The sequence below is a fragment of the Mustela lutreola genome, chromosome X (assembly GCF_030435805.1).
Source record: "Mustela lutreola isolate mMusLut2 chromosome X, mMusLut2.pri, whole genome shotgun sequence".
NCBI classification, from domain to species: domain Eukaryota; kingdom Metazoa; phylum Chordata; class Mammalia; order Carnivora; family Mustelidae; genus Mustela; species Mustela lutreola.
In genome coordinates, this window is record NC_081308.1 from 116,820,353 (window position 1) to 116,841,804 (window position 21,452).

The following is a 21,452-nucleotide window of genomic DNA, read 5'->3' on the forward strand; positions in this document are numbered from 1 at the left end:
GTGATCTGTCAGATAAATAAAAAAGAACCTCACCTTGTGCTCATATAAACACATAGTATTTTTGCATAATTTAGCACGACTTTAATCTTCTAGAAAAGCCCTACTTTAGGAGCGCATGGGTGGCTCAGTGGGTTTAATCCTCTGCCTTTGGCTCAGGTCATGATCCCAGAGTCCTGAGATGGAGCCCCGAATCAGGCTCTCTGCTTAGTGGGGAACCTGCTTCCCTCTCTCTCTGCCTGCCTCTCTGCCTACTTATGACCGCTCTCTCTCTGTCAAATAAATAAATAAAATCTTTTTTTTTTAAAAAACAAGGGCCAGACAGGGAAAATTTAGACTTTGTGGGCCACATTCAGTCTGCCCCTTACTGTCCTTCTTCCTTGTTTTAAAAAAACAACCTTTTGGGGGCACCCGGGGGCGTGCAGTCAGTAAAGCATCTGACTCCTGGTTTTGGTTCAGTTCTTGATCTCATGGTTCTGAGATTGAGCCCCACAACGGGCTCTGTGCTTAGCAAGGAGCCTGCCTGAGACTCTCTCTCCCTCTGCCCATCCCGTTCCTGCTCATTCTCTCCCCCTCAAATAAATAAATAAATAAGCCTTTTGGAAAAACAATTCTTAAAGATTTTGCTTATTTATTTGAGAGAGAAAGTATTGAGAGCATGAGCAAGGGGAGAGGCAGAGGAGGGGGCAGAAGGAAAAGCATATTCTGAACTGACGGGGGAGACCAACAGGGGCTCCATCTCAAAACTCCAAGATCATGACCTAAGTCAAAGGCAGACTCTTTACCCACTGAGCCTCCCAGGTGCCTCTAAATAAATAAATCTTAACAACAACAACCATCTCACGGGTTAAATGTGCTGTAGCTCCCGGGGTTTACAAACACAGGCTGTAGCCGGATCTGGCCCGCACCCCGTCCAGCACGATATTGATGTTCTTGGAGGATGGAGGTGGGTAGATTGTGTTCCCTAGGAATTCCATTTGAGTGTATCGAAGGGGACATGACAGACTATCATCGGAGGGGGGCTGGGTCTGATACCGGGAGAAACGAGCCATACACTGATCCGAGAGGAAGACAAATAGAAAGGTCCGTTGGGAGATCCTGGGGCCGAACGGGATGCAGAGACAGACGTCTGACACAGTGGCAGCCGGCTCCACTCCTTTCCCGGGGTCTCACCCCAAGACGCCAAAGGCAACGCCCACCCTCAGCCCTGGTGGCTCGGCTTTTGGGCAGAAGCCCTTCCTCAGGAACACAACGCCTCTCTGTGCGGCAGCCCTGGGGGCCTCAAACAGCTCTCTGTCTGTGAGGACAGGATGCTGAGTCACGGCTCCCACATCAGCAGCTCCGGGACTGGGTCCTCAGAGTGCGGGTCTGGCTTCAGCTGCGGATGGCAAAGCTCCCAGAGTCTGCGAGGCCCAGCTGCTTCTTTGTACTGGAACTGCCTGGACCGCTAGCGAAGGCTTCTCATTCTGCATCACAGTCTCAAAACCGGGAGCCCATCTTCAGCCGGCCTGGATGGCACAACTCATGGCCTCCTCCACTGCCCTCTTCTGGCGGGATGCCACAGCTCTGATGGCTCTGGGGCCCCAAGTCTCAGATTCCAGTGTGCTCCTCTGTGCAGGCGTCAGGAGGAGCCACCCACAGTGGACGGCAGGACAAAAGCAGACAGGAAGAACAGCAGTGATCACCCCAGGCCATACTCACCTCCCTTGACTCGCTCACTTTCCACCAAGCCCTCCCTCGGCCGACCCTGACCTTTCAGATGGGTCAGAGACGCTGATGGCAAAGCCCTGGACTCACTTTCTAGAAAAGTACACAGACACATCCAATCTGCGTCCAGTTTCCAAAAGGTTCATAAAATGTCCAAGCCCATCCCCAGACCCTCTAGCACTGTGCTGTCCCATAGGGCAGCCACTAGAGCCATGGGGACATAAAGTGCAGAGTGATTCAAGTACAGTTCTTGTCCTCGCTACACTTCACATGCCCCCCAGCCATCAGGGCAGGAAGTTCTCCCAAGCGGCTTGGCTCTAGAATTTCACCAAGGCTAAGAACACCTGCCTTGAGGAAAACCCAGCATCCACATGCTGGCGGGAGACCCCACTCCCAGGCTAATGTGGGCTCTCTTCTGTTTCGGTAGATACACAGGCCACAGAAGGCATGGGGAGCAATTCCGACACCTCTGGTGAATAACCCTGAAAGTCCATGTGGCCCCGAGTCACCCTCGGTCACCTTCAGCCATCGGCGTCTCAGCTAGAGCCTCGCCTCCACAGGCCCCCAATCTACAACCCTTCATTCTTCTCCACTCAACACGCCTGTACTTCCGCCCACATCAGCCTGACCCTTGTCCTGTGATGGCAAGTCAGAGGGCTTTCTCATGACAGCAACATACTGCCACAAGGCAGGCCGCCAGCCACCTGGTCTGCACCAGGAACCAAGAACACTGATCACATTCATGGCGCTATGTCCCGGTGCTGTTCCAAGTCACCCCCACGTAGCAGGTCACGTGGCGCTCAGGCAGAGCGAGCAGGTGGGGACTCGCACGATGCCCTGGGTACAGATGGAGGGACTGAGGCTGGAGGCTGACGGGCACTGAGTAAGCTGTCCCAGGTCCCACGGTCAGTGCCAGAGGGAAACGGTGCCAAGGCCACAATGCACCGACCTGGTGATGCCCATGTCCGCAAACATCCAAGTGTTCTACGTGCAACGTTTGAGGCCACGCTTGTGGTGACAGAGGTGGGGACATGCGTCTCCACAGGTCTCCAGACCTGTACCCGCCCTCACGCTCTCCCTCCAGCTGCCCACCCACAACTTGGGGACCTTCCCTCTCCCCTGCAGGGGAGCAGGTGAAAACATCCTCGGGACTCTTGCTGCCCAGTCTCGGAGAACGACACTGTTCCCCGCCCATCCCTGGGCAAGTGTCTCTTCCTGAAACATGAACTGGTTTCTTTGGGGGGGGGTGCTGAGGTAGACAGAAAGACTGTCCAGCCACTTGGGGCTGGGCTGCAGCCTGACCTCCCCACTCTGAGATCAGGACCTGAGCTGAAACCAGCTCCAGCAGCTGAGCCTCCCAGGTGCCCCCCCTGCGCCAGTTTCTCCAAGGACACCCGGGGTCTCTCCTTGCAATGTCAGCTTCAGAAAATGTCCGTGCTGGCTGCAGCTGCGTGGAAGCCAGAGGCAGTGCGCCTGGCCTGGCCCGGCCCAGAGGAAACAATCGAGCAAGGTTACTGCTCCCCAGGACTCATTCCTAGAAAGCCTCCACGTCCCCGCCTGGGCACCGAACCCTCTCCTTTGGAAGGCATCCAGGAACCGGGCCGGCTTGGGCTGTGGACCCGCCCTGACCCTGCTCAGCCTCGCAGCCCGCCGCCCTCCCCAGAGGGGCCCGAACCCTCCACCGCGTCCCGCGGGGCCCTCACTGCCCCGCCGTCCCTCCACCCGCCCTCCCGCGGGGAAACCTCGCTGCTGCACCCCAGGACTCACGGCTTCTCCCCAGACCGGCCCGAGCGAGCCCGCGCTCACACGGCCCACGGATAAAGAGGGTGTGTGCAAAGTGGGCACTCGCGGAAAGGCGAGGAGAGACACGTCGCGGGAACGTCTAAAAGCCGGTTACAAATCGGCTGCCTGGGGCGCGGGCACGGCCCCCGCGGGCTCCCCACAGGATGTCCCGGCGCCCCGACGGGCGCCCTGGCCCGGGACAACCCCGGGAAGGCCCAGCCAGGTCCCAGGGAGCGGCGGCAGGGATTTGGGCCGGACAGGAGCCCACCGCCCTCTGGTCACTCATCCGTGGGCTCTTTGGAAGGACAGAGGTGCGTCACAGGTCGCACCTACTCCCACTGAATCCCAAGTCAGGGCTGGAGGCAACCAGGTCCCTCGGCCTCAGGGAACAAAGGAGTCCCAACTCCCTGGGCAAGCAAGCATCTCTAGGATGCACAGGGCCCACTACGAGCCGCCCCTTCCATTTCCCCGCCCAGGGACACACAGTGCCCTTCGTCTCATTCAGTCTCTGAATCCGGGGATGCACAGGGACCCGCCTCGCATTGCCCCTTCCATTCCCGCTCACAGGAACGCGCAGGGACCTGTCTACCATTTCCTTCCGGCGTCCAGCGATGCGCAGGCTCAAGCACCGCAATGGTCTTTCCATTCCCCCGCCCAGGCATGCTCAGGGACCCGCGCCCCTTCCATTCCTCTGTCCAGGGACGCACAGGGGCGATCCACGCGTCAGTCCTTCCATCCTCCAGCCCACGGATACACAGGGACCCGCCAGGCCGTGGCCCTTCGTTCCCGGATGAGGGCGCACAGGGACCGGCCGCCCCTTCCATTCCCGGACCTGGAGACGCGCAATGCCCTTGTGCTGTTCTACCGGCGCCCGCCTGTCTGTCAGCACTGGAAGCGGCCGTCGCAGGCTGTGAGCCACCCAAGGGAGCCCTGCCACTGGCCCTCGGGGAGTCCGCGCCTCTGGCCCCAGGCCTCACTGCCCCAGGCTCTCGATGGTGCTGGGTCTGCTGCTGCTGGGGTCAGTCGCCTGGCATGACCTTGCCCAATGGAAGCCGCTGAGGCCAGGCGGGGAGTCCCCTTGGTGGCCCCAGGGAGGGCCAGTGGGTCTGTTCCCCCCCACCCCCCAACTCCAAGCAAGGGCCGGCTCAGCTGGAGGCCGGCAGGAGGAGAGGGGCAGGCCTGGGCAGGGACCCCACTACCTCCTAAATCTGGGCTCAGCACTGTCTACCTTCCCCTTAGCCAGGGGAGAAGCTCTTGGGAGAGCTTGTTAAACACTCCGATTTCTTCACCACACCTGGACGCCCTGAGGGGTTGGCTCCACCAGGGGCTTCAACATGGGCATTTTAATAAGGGTTCCTGGGGATTTGGCCCAGTGCGCCCAAATTGGCATTCTTGGGTTTTGTTATTTTTGCTTAATTAAGACACATGAGAGACCTTAAACTTGAGGGACGTCATGGACCAGATAAAAATTTTAAATTATTAAAATATTTCAAAACGGTAAGCATAGAATTGCTACATAACCCAGAAATCCCACTCTTTAGTATATATCCAACACAACTCTAACCCTGTGTGCACACAGGTGGTTGTATACAAATATTTATTGCACCTTTATTCATGCTGGCCTGCGGAACCCTGCATGCACAGCAGTTTATTACTGTATACAGAAACATAGTAAATCCATACAATGGGGGAGTTTCAGCTACAGAAAAGAACAAAATAGGGGTGCCTGGGTGGCTCAGTGGGTCAAAGCTCTGCCTTCAGCTCAGGTCATGATCCCAGGGTCCTGAGATCGAGTCTTGCATCAGGCTCTCTGCTCAGCAGGGAGCCTGCTTCCCCACCCCTCCGCCTGCCTCTCTGCCTACTTGTGATCTCCGTCTGTCAAATAAATAAAAAATCTTTTTTAAAAAAAGGAATGAGATAGTGATACATTCAGTGACGTGGATCTTAATTGTTCCCTGGTTCAAAAAAGAAATTTCTACTATTTCAGTCCATCCTGCTTTCAAAAGTTTTGGGCATTTCAGATGATTTCATAGATGTCTTAGACTCCAGTGAGATTTGCCGTAGTTGTTCCAAGCAGGTGGGAGGCTGCAGGAGCTTCCGCTTCCCTGTGTGGAACTTTCTTCGCATGACGGTCCCATCCTTAGCCCCCAGAGGCTGGGTCTGAGCCAGCTACCTTCAGGGTCCTTTCGGTGCTTCCTGGTCCCAGTGAGAGCCCAGTAACATCTTTCCGGGGCAACCTGAGTTTCCGTATCTGCTGTTTGCATTATAAATACTCTTTGGGGTTCATACATTTTCATGAAATGTGCTGGATTCGGGTATTCTTGTAGTAACACAGTTCAGTCAACTCTGTATCGAGAGCTGTTGGAAAACACCCAAAGGATAGAGTCCTCTTATGAAATATAAAACACACACAGGCCAAGTGGTCTCAAATTGAATAAAAAGGACTCAGGAGTTTGACTTCTGGCTCTGGGTGAGTATCTCAATCTTTAAAAACCCCGTGCATACAGTGCCTAGCAGGAGCACTAGTGAGATGGATGGGTGTCTTGCTGGTTGGATCTGGGGGTGGGGTGGCCAGGTTGGGGCAGTTAGGTGAGGCCTGCTAGGTGGCCTAGGGCAGCCATGAGGAGCTCAGGGTGGGCTGGCTGGCGTGCTCTGACTGTCGCCGAGGCAGCCCTGTTGGATGACTTCTCGAACCAGCCTGGCTGCTGGAATCCCCAATAGTAAAGCCAAATGCTTAAGGCTCTCCAGCACAGACTATACTGACCTTCAGTTTAAGAAAAGCCCTCCTGAGATAGCACAGAGGGCCTTTATTGCAAATGTTTAACAAATGATGGGCAGATTCTGAACTTGTTCCGAGGGTGTTAGCTGACCCTGATTTTACATTGAGCGGATGACACTTTTTAGCTCTATTTTTCACCTCCCGGCCCTGGCGAACGCAGCCGACAAGTTTGGCCACTTGGAATGTCCATTCCGGAAGAGTAGCCCTGTTACTCTGACAGGAAAGTTGGAGGTTATTTTGTAGTGGGACGTATGGCTTCCACCACCCTTTGTAGACTTGAGCATTTCTTTTAAATAGTCCTTATGGTCTGTCATTATGTGTTCGGGTGGCAGATGGAGGGATGCAGTAGGTCAAATTCTTATTACTAAGGATTGTATTTTGGAAAAAGTTTTCAATTAGCAATAACCACGCCTTGGATAAACCCCATTGGCTATGATACTGCCACTGCTCAAAGCGTGTATTTTGAAACTATCTAAGCATCTGATCCCTGACACTCATCTCTAACTTTGCGTTCTAGTGGTAGACTTTGGCAAAGTCAAGTATCCACATAGACACATCTGCAATATTTTTTCCTTGCTTTCTTCTTGATGGTAATTGGCAATTTTTTTTTTTTTTTTTTTTTTTTTTTTTTTTTTTTTTTTTTTTTTTTTACACAGGGAGAGGGGGTTCGGGACAGGGATGGAGGGAGAGGGAGAGAGAGAAAAGCTCAAGCAGACTGCACACCTGGCACAGAGCCTCATGCGGGACTCGATTCCACGACCCTGAGATCACAACCAGAGTCAAAATCAAGAGTCTGACGCTTAATCGACTAAGCCACCCAGATGCCCTGGTAACAGGCAATTTTTAAAACTTCAGAGCCAGTTTTCAAAATGTAAACACTTTCTCTGTTCGCCAGTCCTTGCCCACCTCTAATTTAGTTCACCGGTCCATTGGCAAGTGTATAATTGGGGTCATTCTGTCCTTCGTAGATCAAGATGTTCTGTGTATCCTGCCTTTAATGACTGGACCTTGCCGGGGGTGTTTCCTGAGGGAAAATGTAGATAAGTAGGTATTATTTAGAGATTAAAATTCTGTTCTTAGCACCTTGTTTTAGCCTGTCACTCCACTAAAGAGGGAAAGATGGGGCCTGGACCCCAAGAAGACTAGATTGCTGTGGTTTGATTCTGTCCTAGCTTGTGAAGATTGACATATTCAAAAGTAATCAAATGGTCAAAATCTAAACAAACAAACAGAATCCCTCCACAACATCTCTAAGCTGAAGGGTTCATGAAAAGTGCCGAAAGTTTAAGCTGTGATGAGCTAATAATGTTAACTAACAGGTGGAGAAGAAAAAGATCTCCTTAGAAATATCACCATTTTAAAAAAGATTTTATTTATTTGTCAGAGATATAGAGAGCACAAGCAGGGGAAGCAACAGAGGGAGAGGAAGACTCCCCACTGAGCAAGAATTTCCCCATGCAGGACTTGATCCCAGGACCCCGGGATCATGACCCCAGCCAAAGGCAGATGCCTAACTGACTGACCAACCCAGGCACTCTAGAAACATCATCATTTTTAACCACCCTTAAAATTATTCAGGAAAAGAGCATGAAAGGATGCTAAAATCACTGAGTAAAAAGATTGTAAGAAAATCAGGGATTTACACACTCTTAGATTTCTTATTTATTATAAACAGAATATTCTCCATCAATTACAATGGAGAAATCTTGAGGCTCTTTAATGTTTAACTTTGGTCTGATACTAAAGAAAATCAAACAAATCAAAATTTAGAGGAATTATACTTATAATGAACTTTTCAAAAACATCACTATGTTGTAAGAAAAAAATACTGGAGAAGTGCAGATGTTTTCTAGGTCGAATTAGACTATAGAGTCATGACGAGTAAATGTTTTGTATAGTTTTGATTAGAAACAAGGTACAAAGGAGATTATATTGAGACAATTGGGGAATTTTAATTGTGGGCTGATAGAAGAATTGTAACTATAAAGGTATGTTTGTGTGAGAGAGAATGAGAGAAACAGAAACGGAGAGGCACAAAATGAGAGAGAGAAGACCAAAATATACAGTTGATCTTTGAACAGCAATACGGTGGTTGGAGCACCAACCATCCCTCCTCAATGCGTAATAAAAAATTTGAGTAAGGGACACCTGGGTGGCTCAGTTGGTTGGACGACTGCCTTTGGCTCAGGTCATGGTCCCAGAGTCCCGGGATCGAGTCCCGCATCGGGCTTCCAGCTCCATGGGGAGTCTGCTTCTCCCTCTGACCTTCTCTTCGCTCATGCTCTCTCTCACTGTCTCTCTCTCTCAAATAAATAAATAAATAAAATCTTTTAAAAAATTGAGTAAGACTCTTGACTACCCAGTAGTGGAATTACTGGATCATATGGTATTTCTATTTTTAATTTTTTGAGGAAACTCCCTAGTGTTTTCCACAGTGGCTGTGCCAACTTCCATTCCAACCAACAGTGCACAAGTGTTCCCTTTCCTGCACATCCTAACCAACACTTGTTATTTCTTGTCTTTTTTATTTTAGCCATTCCAACAGGTGTAAGGTGATATCACATTGTGTTTTTGACTTGCATTTCCCTGATGTTGAGTGATGTTGAAGATTGTTTCATGTGCACATTGAAATATCATGCAGCCATAAAGAAGATGAGATCTTGCCATTTACGAACATAAAGGACGTAGAGTGTATTATCCAAAATGAAATAAGTCAGACTGCAAAAGAATTCCCATATGATTTCACTCATACGTGCAATTTAAAAAAGCAAAAAAATTGAGCAAACAAAAAGCATAGAACAAGCTGATGTTTGTTGGAGGGGTGGGAGGTGAGGGGATGGGCAAAAATGGATGAAGGGGAGTGGGAGATCCATGCTTCCAGTTATGAAATGGATAGATCACAGGAATCTGTGAAAAAAAAAGCACATCATAAAGAATATGGTCACTAATCTTATAATAGTTTTGCATGGTGACAGGTGGTATTTATGCTGTGGTGAACAGCCACTATGTTGTACACCTGAAAGTAATATAACATTGTGTGTCAACTACACTAAATAAAAAAAAAAATTTAATACTCTTCACTCCCCCAAGACTTAACTACTAATAGCCTCCTGTTGACCAGAAGCCTTACTGATACCATAAACAGTCAATGAACACATATTTTGTATGTTATATGTATTATATACTGTGTTGTATTTACACCATACTGTATTTTTGGGAAAAAAAAAACTGTTTATATGTAGACCTGTGTGCACAGTTCAAACTTATACAGTCCGAGGGTCAACCACAGTAAACTTGGAACAATTGCTGAGTCTAGGTAAATGGTATATGGGTGTTTACTATACCATTCTCTTAACTCTTCTGTAGGTTTGAAAGCTTTAAAACCTAAAAGTTGGAAGAAAAATCAGGGTATGCAGAAAGACAAATTTAGAAGATAAAAGTCAGCTTACCCTATGTATAACTTTTAAAAAATTATTTATTTATTTAAAAAAACTTAAAAAAAATAGACCTGTGTGCACAGAGACAGAGAGAATGAGCTGTGGGATGGCAGGAAGAGGGAGTGGGGAAGAGAATCTGAAGCAGACTCCCAGCTGAGTGTGGACCCTGATGCAGGGCTCGATCACATGACCCTGAGATCATGACCTGAGCTGAAACCAAGAGTCAGCTGCTTCATCGACTGCACCCACCCAGGGGCCCCAGCCTGTGTATCACTTTCATTAGCTTTAGAACCACCTCTGGTGCTCCATGTTGCGCTGTGAGCTCTGGAGGATGACTTATGTCCCTTCCCAAAATTGTGTCTCCAGCATCCTGGCATAGTTTTCAGAATATATGTCAGCTAATTGTGTCTGAGAATGACTTCTTTCCAGGACATGCTCCCAAGGAACAAGTGTAAAGTCAGCTCTAGGGACGAACAAACCAAGTGGTATTCCCAGGCATCACATCTGGAGGCCTTTTGGTTTCTAGAAGAACCAGATGACTGGACGTGTGTCACCATAGACGCTACTATAGAACTCAACATCTGTGGCTGGGGACTGTTCCCTGGCAATGCCATCTGAGTGTCACCTGCCTTTTGTGACAGGGCATAACAGGGCTTGCAGCAAAGACTGTCTTTGCTGTCCTTCCTCCTCCTGCCATTGGCTCTAGAGGATCAATGAAACCCCAAGTTGGCTAGAGCGGCTGATGCTCTTCATTGTCTCCTCCAGTATGGGGTCAGGTTTTCTTTCTTTTTTTTTTTTTAAAGATTTTCTTTATTTATTTGACACAGAGGGAGAGATCACAAGCAGGCAGAGAGGCAGGCAGAGAGACGGGAAGCAGGCTCCCCGCGGAGCAGAGAGCCTGATGCGGGGCTCGATCCCAGGACCCTGAGATCATGACCTGAGCTGAAGGCAGACACTTAACCCACTGAGCCACCCAGGTGCCCCGGGACCAGGTTTTCTGTTGCCACCCCGTCTCCTTGATGTGATGGATGACATTAATCAATCTTCAAATGTTGAATGAGCCTTAGATACTTTATTAATGTTTTTGGCATCTGTGAGGCAAGGAATTACTAGAATTCTTTACCCTGATGTCAGAAACCCTAGATAAGAACTTCTTATTGCAGCCATTGGCTGGATCAGATGGCCAGACCACTGGCAATGGCCAAAGAGCCTGTGATAATTAGCAGATTCAGGAGATCATTGGCAAGGCCATCTAGCCTAAGGCAACTGTCTGAAGTTTGATCAAATGTGTTTATTCTCAGCCTTGTGAGAATCTTCTTGGTCAAGTTCCGCTGCATACGATGGTGGTGATAAGGTGTGTAAATTCCCTTTGCCTTTCAGCCAGCTGATCCCATGGGCTTCCGCATTAGGTCAAGGGTTCCATGATAAGGATGACCTACTTCAGCACTATGGCTTCTGGGAAGAGAGTGAAGGCCAAGAGTGCCACCCTCTCCTGCAGGTAGGATATGCCAGAGGGACCAGATTTGGCTGTACCACATAGCAAGGAGATCTTGGTGTCTGCCCAGCTTGCGGGGTGCTGCTTCCATGACCCAAGGCATAATTGATAGCTGGATATGGAGAGTCATAGGCTCAGGGCCTATTTCCGGGACAGCCCACTATGTGGCCGCTGATTGGCCCTCTTATAGCACGTAGCATGGAGCCACATGCTTGCATTAGAAGATCATGGACTCACATATGGTCCAGAGACTGCAAGCAGTAAAAAACAAATCAAAACAAAAAACAGCAACAACAAAAAACTATTCTAAATCTTCTACAGTGAAAGGGCCTCTGTGGGGGAGGGCACTAATAGGAGTACCCACTGTATTGCAATTTGGACAGATTCTGGGGTCTTGTATTAGAGGGCACTGCATTCAAAGTGCGCTTATTTGAAAGTATCAGCATAAATGGGCATAAATACAATTTTCATTTTTAAATTTTTATGTATTTATCTTACTATTATATATGTTTTTTTTTAGTAGGCTTCATGCCCAGCATGGAACCCAATGAGGCGCTTGAACTCATGACCCCAAGATCAAGACCTGAGCTGAGATCAAGAGTTGGATGCTTAACCACTGACTGAGCCACCCTTTATTTTTATTTTTTTAAAATGAAGTTTTAAAATGAGGAATATGCTGTTTCCACAAACCAAAAGTGACTAAAAGATGTTGCAGGGTTTTTGTTTTTTTAATGTTGTGGGTGCTGAGAGGGTTGTGACTGGAGTCAGAGCCGTGTCGGAGTCAGAGCTGTGTCAGAGTCAGAGAAGGAACTGTGAGGACAGAAGCAGAGGTTGGAGTGGTAGGAACTATTAGCCAGTAAATGTGGGCAGCCTCTAGAAGCTGGAAAGGCAAGAGAATGGATTCTTCCCACCATGGAGTGCCATTCATTTTTTTTCTAAGTTTAAGAACAGGCCAGGGTGGACTGTTCCATAGAGAGGCAGCAGGGAGAATTATGACTTCTATAAATAGGTCATGCATAATAGCTTCCAATACTAAGGCCCTATTTTAATTCATATTGGCCTTCATCAACTATTTCAGGCAGGGGAGAGGGGAGTTCCATGGGGTTCCATTTTGTCAAGCCAATTGTAAGCGACAAAGACTTAATTCTAATTTTTTACTCAGTGGGTCAGAGTGTCCATGCCCACTATGGGATATTTGAGGGCAATGGGACTTTTGACCATGGAACACTTATTTGCCTGTATTTTATGTTTGGTAACTACCCTAAGAGTATGGAGGTACTTTGCTTACATTTAGTGAGATTCCCAGGTACAATTGTACTTTGAGTCCCAATACTGATTAAGGCCGTGAAGTTTCACCAGCTGATGATAAATTTCATTCCAAGCCCAGAACATAAAAGTCCATCAGCATCCTTTAATTTTATATATATACATATATATATATATTTTTCTAGTAAATGTTAGATTTCCAGTTGGGTCAAACTATGAACCTCTCTGTTTTCTTTTTCTTTTTTTAGAGAAAGAGAGAGAGCGAATGGGGGTGAAGTGGAGGAGTGGAGGAGAGGGAAAATCTTTTTTTAAGATTTTTATTTATTTTTGAGAGAGAGAGAGCGCATGAGGAGACGGGCAGAGGGAGAGGGAGAAGCAGATTCCCTCCTGAGCAGGGAGCCTGATGTAGGCTCCATCCCAGGACCCTGAGACCATGACCTGAACCAAGGCAAACGCTGCTTAACCGACTAAGCCACCCAGAGACTCCCCTCTTTCAGATTTTTAATATTTCTCCCTGTAGGGGTGCCTGGGTAGCTTAGTCGTTAAGTATATGCCTTTGGCTCAGGTCATGATCCCAGGGTCCTGGGATCAAGCCCCGCATCAGGCTCTGGAAGCCTACTTCTCCCTCTCCCACTCCCCTTGCTTGTGTTCCCTCTCCCACTGTGTCTCTCTCTGTCAAATAAATAAAATCTTAAAAAAAAATTTCCCTCTGTATCCAGGTTTTCTTTTTTAAAGTAAACTCTGTATTCAACGTTGGGCTCTACCTTGTAACCCTGAGATCAAGAGTTGCATGTTCTACCGACTGAGCCAGCCAGGCACCCCAGTTTGCTCTCTATCTAAAGTTAGGGTCCTCCTTTATGGCAATGATTGCTTTACTGGCTTTAAGGAGCCCAGGCCTAAGTCAAGTTTGAATTAACCCCTTGGTTGTGTCACAGGGGTGCTATGAGTGCTTTTCCCCAATAATCCTGAGAATCAGGAGTTCTGTCCTGTCCTGTCCGCTGAGCTTAGGTTCCTAACTGCTTCACGCAGCAACATCTTACTCCCGTGGGCAAGAGTCAATCATCCTTGCAACTATCACCCAGCAGTGCTGGCAGGGGTGGTGGTGAGGGGGGCATCAGGTCAATTTATTTTGTGAGGCAGATGAAAACATGGCATGGGCTGGCTGTGTTTTACCCAGACCCACAGGGCCTGTTCTCAGTCACTGTGTTTCCTCCAGGAGTAACAACTGGTCTGAAGGGGGGGGGGGGGGAATTTCCCTTTCCTCTTTTTCCCTCTACTTTTCTCTAAGTCCCAGGGCCTGATTGGTTAAGTGCCCAGAGAGGAGTCATGGTGACTCACAATGGTTCTCAAAACTTTGTGACCACATGCAATGAATGGCAGGCTATGGACACTGACTAACACCACCTGGGTTACTTCTGGTTCAGGGCTGAACACGGTGAGTGGGGGAGTGCCACGGGAAGGGGGGTCAGCTATTACAGGTCCTAGGGTACCATTTCCATACCCGCTCCCTGCGACGCACCACTCTGTCTTATGTCAGACCTCTTCGCCGGATGATGCAAAATCTCTCCGTGAACATTTTCCCTGTGGGGCTCACCACACTGTCCTAACGGTGTTCAATGCATTTCAACAGGTCCACTGGGCAATGGTCAGTGACTCTGGCCTCGAGATCCAATCACCCAGTGAGAGCGGCAAGGGAACTCAGTCCCAGGTAGGATTCTCCATTCTTCCCCGATCTCTGGATCCAGCTCATGGTCATGACTCTTAGATTTCCTCTTTTTTATTTGTTTATCTTTTTATTATGTTATTTTAGTCACCATACAGTACGTCGTCAGTTTTTGATTCCTGCTTTTTAAATGGCAGTTCACATCCATGGCACATGCCATTGCACGGACCTCAGCCAAGTAGTCCCACGGCTGTATTGTTGACATTCGAGTGTGACCGTGTGGGTGTTGTCTGGAGGTAGGACATGGGTTTTCACAGGATGCTGGAGGACTGATGGGGAGGACGGGATTTTGTGTTTGCTGTAGAGCTACTGCACTGAGGGACGCAAATGACTATTATGAGATGTGATTTGCCTCCCCACTGGCTGCCCCACTCAGTCTCACCTAACAGCTGAAGACTCAGGCACAGAGTGGCAGGGAATTCTCAGTTGTCCTGGTTTCTTCCCATCCCAGATAGACCATGTAAAGATACTCTGGGAATTGAAAGACCATGTAAAGATACAATGGGAATTGTCTCCTTGACTTCCATGAGGATCAAGGGCAAGCATCCTGAAAGCGAGGAAGGATGGGGCTCTGAAGCCAGCCCGGTTGGCTTCCTATCCTGGTTGTGCCACAGGCTAGCTATGAGACCTTGGGCTGGTTCCATACCTTTCCTGGGCCTCGGTTCCTGGGTAAATGGGTGTGACAGCCGCACCCACCAACGTTGGGAGACGTTAAATGAGCTATTGTGCGAAACAGACCAGACAGTGGGTGTCAAAACCTCCTTACTCCCTCCAGAGTGAAACTTCTTGGAGTCACAGACAAGGGTGGGGAATCTTTCATGGCTAGGTCAGCTCTCTAGCCTTGAACTCCATTTACAGGTTGGTTCCCTGTTTATTTGATTTGGGTTTTGGTGCCTTTCTTCTGAGCTCCAGTGCCCTTCCCTTGGAGGAAACAAGCAGAGCAACCTTGGAGAACAACTCTGGTGTTGACATCTTTGTCTTAAGCTTATGCTTCTGAGGAATCTTGTTCTACTTAAAGAAATTTGCAGAACTCACTTACACGTATTTTTGCATTCTTGTTGGAGAAAATACAAGAATTGCATTTATAGGGAGCAATTCATAACCCCTTCATTTCCTGTGCTCCAGCATCTTACAGCCCTGCACCAGAAGAACCAGCATTAGCAGCTTGCTGTAAACTTTTCAGATCTTACTCTTTGCATTGACTTTTATCTGTATAGATGACTCTGTGAAGAACAAACAGAGGGCATAAGACACTGTTTTTCAAGTTTCTTCCTTCAATGACTACTTCTTGGAGATTGTTTCCTTGTGGGTGCATAGAGGACCCCTTTTACTCTTTTTTAAATAAGATTTTATTTATTTGAGAGAGAGCACGAGCAAGGGGGAGGGGCAGAGGGAGAAGCAGACTCCCTGCTGAGCAGGGAGCCCTATGTGGGGCTCCATGTGGGGCTTGATCCTAAGACCTGGCATCATGACCCGAGCTGAAGGCAGACACTTAACCGACTGAGCCACCCAGGAGCCCCCTTCTTTACCCTTTTTAATAGCTGAATCTTATTTCATATTATTGAGATATTAGATTTTATTTACATAAGGAAACTTGAAAAATTGCCTTTGTCTTCTTAAATAAATGTTTCTGGAATCGCCAAATCATTCACCTAGAGGTTTTACCAAAAACTAAGGTTAGATACAAATTAAAGACATGAAGGAAGATACTGGAGGGCACCTGGATGGCTCAGTCTGTTAACCTGCTGCCTTCAGCTCAGGTCATGATCCTGGGGTCCTGGGATTGAACCCCACATCGGGTTCCCTGCTCAGTGGGGAGCCTGCTTCTCCCTCTCCCTCAGCATGCCCTCTCTCTCTCTCTCTCAAATAAATAAATAAAATCTATTTTTTTAAAAAAGAAGATATTGTATACTTTTCCAAGAATAAAATATGAAATAATATATGCAGCTCATACTAGCCATAAGACATGTGAATTTTATTTTTTTATTATTTTATTTTTAAGAGATTTTATTTATTTATTTAAGAGAGTGAGCAAGAGCATGAGCAGGGGGAGGGGCAGAGGGAGAGGAAGAGGGACAAACAGACTCCTCATGGGGAACCTGATGTGGGGCTCCATCCTAGGACTCTGAGATCATGACCTGAGCTGAAATCAGAAGCTTAGCTGATTGAGCTACCCAGGTGCCCCTGATTTAAAAAAAAAAAAAATAGAGGGAAATATGCATGAAGCTTTTTAGCGAGCCAACTGTTTTGATGCTAACAATACCATTTCTTGGGGATGTCTGGGTGGCTTAGTCTGTTGAGTGTCTGGTTCTTGGTTTCAGCTCGGTCGTGATCTTAGAGTTGTGGGATCGAGCCCCGGTTAGGGCTTCACATTCAGTGTAGAGTCAGCTTGTCCCTCTCCCTCTGCTCCTCCTCCTCCCTGCCTCCCACCCCGTCTCTCTCTCTCTCTCTCTCTCTCACACACACACACACATACAAATAAATAAATATCTTTTAAAAAATAACATTTCTTGCTGGAGAGGAAAATGCATTGTTGTGATCCTCTAAATTTTCCCCAAAATAAATCCACGAATTCAGCACAGTCATGAATCCCACCAGGTTTCATTTGCCATGAAATAAAACGAGCTGATTATTCAATTCAATAGAGGAGAACCTATGTGGGGTTAGCTGTGATGGGGAGCTTACAAAAATCTATACTGGACTTAGTTAGCAATTAAAACGGGAACTGAAAATATGCCAGTGGAGCTGAACAGATTCTAGACGCAGACCCATGTACACAACAGAAGGGAAGAAATGACAAGGTTGGCATTTCCCAGACAGATGGTGCCTCCAACGACTTGGGACAATGTGTGCGGCGGGAGGTGGCCAGGGGAAGGGACCCCTGGGCTCACTGGATCAACTCATCTTTTTCAGGCTTCCTCCATTGTGCTCTTTGTGAAGCCATCCGTAGCGCCAACGAGTCATGGAGAGGGTATGCTCTGAAGTCCGTCCCAGCATACCCATCCCGAGCATCAAGAGGAAGGCAGACGAATACTTAAAACCCACCCTGGGCTCCAAAAACGTCCTGAGCTTTTTACTCGGTAGGCAGTTAGGGAGCCACAGAAATGATCTGGATCTGTCCAAGTGGCTGTGGATGCTGACGCGAGCCGCACCAGAGTGGAGGTGGCCCTTGCCAAAAAATCACATAACCTATGTGCTCATGCCTCCGTGCAATTTTGGAAAATGCAAAAAACCGGTTTAGAATAACAATAGCCTTGCTTCAGCTGTTCAAATAAAAGCTGCATTTTCACTCCCATGGTTTGACACGTTTTTATGACCAAGCAGCTTTCTTGGGTTAGTTACTCTGGGGATTCCGTGCCTGGTAATGCAGAATGCTGGGGCTCTCCCGGCCTGGGAGGTGGTGAGATCCCACAGCAGGTCCCATCTCGTCCACCTTAACCTGAAACAAGAGTCGGGGAATGGTGATGCAGAAGTGGGTCCTTCCAGAACCGAGACTCCCGTCCCTAGGCCTGGGTGTGGCCCCCTGGGAAACCTAGTCGCTACCCTGGTGAAACACATTGTCTGACAACAGGGTTCAAGCCCTTGGGAAATTGAGGACACCCATATTTTAAATTCTGAGGCTCATGAGACTATCATTTAGAAACTACAGCATTACTTCTTTGCTGGCTCTATTTTATTTAAAAGAATTTAGAGCACTGGGCATTTGAATATGGCAATGTCCCATTGTAACAGCACACTCCAGCCAGTCTTAGGGGTGAACTTGCCTTAAGCTTAGGGGCTCCTTGCTTACTGACCTAAGCCCCTTGGTGTGTGGTGGAACTAACCTCTTTCCTTGAGATTTGCAGACCACTGGCCTTGAGGAGTGAAGGACCAGACTTTCCCAGGAGATAAGGCCTGTTGGCCTGGGAAAACAGCTCGGGCTGGTGCCAGCAAGTCTGTCCAAGTCTGTCTGCTTCTCCCGTGCACAGCTTCGCCCCCACCCCCTTTTCCTGAGTCTTCTCTTTGAAAATGGTCAGGCTCCTCCTGGATGGGGAAGATGGTCTTTGAGACTTCTGCCCGCTATCTCCCAGGCTGCTGGCCTCCTGAATAAAGCAACCTTTCCTTTCCCACCATCACTTGTCTCTCAAGTATTGACTTTTGAGCAGCTGAATCTGAGTTGGGAACCAGTTCTCCAATACAGTACACTCCAAGAGTCCTGAAGGCAACTGGATCTTCTCGCTGTCCCCCGGGGGACCCCCTCGGCAGGGTGGGGTAAAGCCTGGTGGGCGGCAGCTGGCAGCGGAGAATGTGCGGGGCTGAGTGAGGACGTGGGCGTGCAGAAGTGGGCCGTCGTGCGCCGTGGGGACGCGGGGGATGGGAGGGGGCGACGACCAGGGCACCCGAGCGAGGGCAGAGCCGTGGAAGCAGCGCAGCCGTGGGCTCGCCTGTCCCGGGAGGCGGGGAATGATTCCAGTCCCTGTGCCCCCTACCGGGCGGGCACAGTCCTCCACCATCCCCACAGGCGCCTGCCCGCAGCTCGGGACGCCCGCTCCTCCGTGTCCCTCCCACCGGCGGTTAAGAGCAACCGCTGCAGCCCTCCACATGCAGTCACCTCCCCGGGCCTGTCCCCTGTGCCGCCGCCGTCTGACTTGGCCTCCGGGGGTCGCGGGAGGGGCGGCTTTGCGCACCCGCTGTCGCGCGGCTCACAACAAAGAGAGGCGCGACGGGCGCTTGGGACAAGTCCCACAGCCGCCACCTCGAGCGACGGGACGCGTGGCGCAGAGAGCCGTGGCCATGGACCTTTTGGTGCCAGGCGGCGTGGGCGCACAGCTGTGCGCACAGGTCCCCGACCTGGAGCAGCGGGTGGCACTCGGGACGCCCCAGAGCAACTGACACCACCTACTTCACATCTCCTTGGGGCTCCTGCTGTCCATTGATGCAAAAATTGTAAAATCGTTGATGAAGCACAATTTATCTGTTTGTTTTCTTTTGTTAGTTGTGCTTTTGGAATGTAGGTAAGAAACCAGGGCCAAACCCAAGGTCATGAAAATTCACCTCTATGTTTTTCCTAAGAGTTTTATAGTTTTTTTTTTTTTTTTTAAATTATTTACTTGGCAGCGAGAGAAGGAACACAAGCAGGGGGAGTGGAAGAGGGAGAAGCAGGCTTCCCACCAAGCAGGAAGCTCTGCATGGGGTTCCATTCCAGGACCCCGGGATTGTGACCTGACCCTGAGCCAAAGGCAGCCACTAAATGATTGAGCCATCAATGTGCCCCTAAGAGTTTTATAGTTTTAGGACCTACATTTAGGTCTTTGATCCATTCTAAGTTTTGTCTATGGTGTGAGGTAAGAGTCTTTTCATTCTTTTGCATGTGTTTACCCAGATGTCCTGGGATCATTTATTAAAAGGATTTTCCTTTCTTCACTGAATGGTCTGGGTGTCTTTGGCAAAAATCAGTTGATTATCCTAATATCCAGCATATATAATGAACTCTTACAACTGAATAACAACAACAACAACAACAAATCAAAACCCCAATTTAAAAACTGGCAAAGGACTTGGATAGAAATTTCTCCAAGAAGATAGACAAATGGCCAACAAGCACATGAAAAGATGCTCAACATCATTAGTTACTAGGGAAATGCAAATCCAAACCACAATAAGGTATAACTTCACACTCCCTAGGCTAGCCAAAAACAAACAAACAAACAAAAAAAAACAGAAATTAACATGTGCTGGAGAGAATATGGAGAAACTGGAACCCTCAAACACTACAGGAATGTAAAATGGTGCAGACACTTTGCAAAACAATTTAGCAGTTCCTCAAACAAGTAAACATAGAGTTCCCAATGGCCTAGTATATATCTAAGAGAAATGAAAACATATGTCTACACCAACATTTGCATATAAATGTGAATTTTACCCTTATTCGTAATAGCCCAATAGAAGAAACAACTCATATGTCCAACAAATGCTTATTGGATAAACAAATTGTATAACCATACAGTGGAATATTATTTGGACATGCAAGGGAATGGTATAGTGATCCATGCTACAAGATGGATGAACCTCAAAAACATTGTGCTAAGCGAAATAAGCCAGAAACAAAATGCACGTTTTGTATGATTCCATTCATAGAATGGGGAAATCTATAAAATATCCTGGTCTCACTTCTGATCATGGGGGGTGGTGAAGCATTTATTCTTTCACCATTAAGCTATGGATTTTTCACAGATACTCTTCATGAGGTTGAGGAATAAACTGAGGATGTTAATGTTCATTGAAAGATTTATCAGGTTTCTTTTTGGGGTCGTCTGAATATTTTTCATCAGCAACCATTGTGTGACACACTTGAACTTCCCTAAGCCATACTCTGCCCACCGACTATGTGTTACCACCAGGCAAGTGGTAATCTTATGTCTTTACTCTTGTGGAAGTAATTTACTTGACAGACAGAGATCACAAGTAGGCAGAGAGGCAGGCAGAGAGAGAGGAGGAAGCAGACTCGCCGCTGAGCAGAGAGCCCGATGCAGGGCTCCATCCCAGGACCCTGGGATCATGACCTGAGCTGAAGGCAGAGACTTAACCCACTGAGCCACCCAGGCGCCCCTATAATTCACTCTTTATAACAAATCATATTATCAGAAAGAAATGAGACCTCCTTCCAAGAAAGGAAGTGAGTTTTTATTAAAAGTGCTTGCAAGCTAGATTGAAGGCTAAAATATGTTTCAAAATACATGCATTTCCCCTCCCTTCAGCTGTTCTTGATATTCTTGAGCTCCTGACATTCAGAGTCAGGAATTCCTCTATTGCTAAGCAATTTGCTAGTAGGTCTTCCTGTAATATAAATTGAGACTTAGTTATTTCAACGCCTTGGGAAATGTTTTGAGAAGTTGTAACTCTTAAACCTCTGGGGTGATTTTGCACATTCTAAAACTGTGTGTGGATACTGTGATTCTACAGTAATCTTTCTAACCTCTTTTTAAAATGCTGCTGAGTCTAAAACCTCAAATTTCTTTTTTAAAAAAGATTTTATTTATTTATTTGAGGAGAGAGAGAAAGAGTGTGTGGGGGGGTGGGGTGGGGGACAGAGGAAGGGGGTCAAGCAAGAATCCCCACTGAGCAGGGAGCCCAAACCCGGTTGGGTCTGCATTTCAGGACTCTTGGATCAAGACCAAAGCTGAAGGGAGAAGCTTCACCGACTGAGCCACCCAGGCACCCCTAAAACCTCAAATATCTGATTATGATGTTTGGATCTATACATTCCTTAATTGCTGCTGTAAAAAT

The 21,452-nt window shown here is 48.1% G+C and overlaps 1 long non-coding RNA gene and 1 pseudogene across 1 annotated transcript; one reads left to right on the top strand and one right to left on the bottom strand.

Annotated features, from left to right (window-relative positions):
• Positions 1–6,563: 6,563 nt before the first annotated feature.
• LOC131822446 (U4 spliceosomal RNA) lies at positions 6,564–6,721 on the bottom strand (annotated as a pseudogene).
• A 6,528-nt stretch (positions 6,722–13,249) lies between these two features.
• On the top strand, positions 13,250–17,481 carry LOC131821660 (uncharacterized). Its single transcript, XR_009349961.1, has 3 exons — positions 13,250–13,898; positions 14,094–14,171; positions 17,100–17,481. It is a non-coding gene; the product is annotated as an uncharacterized LOC131821660 (long non-coding RNA).
• Positions 17,482–21,452: the final 3,971 nt, after the last annotated feature.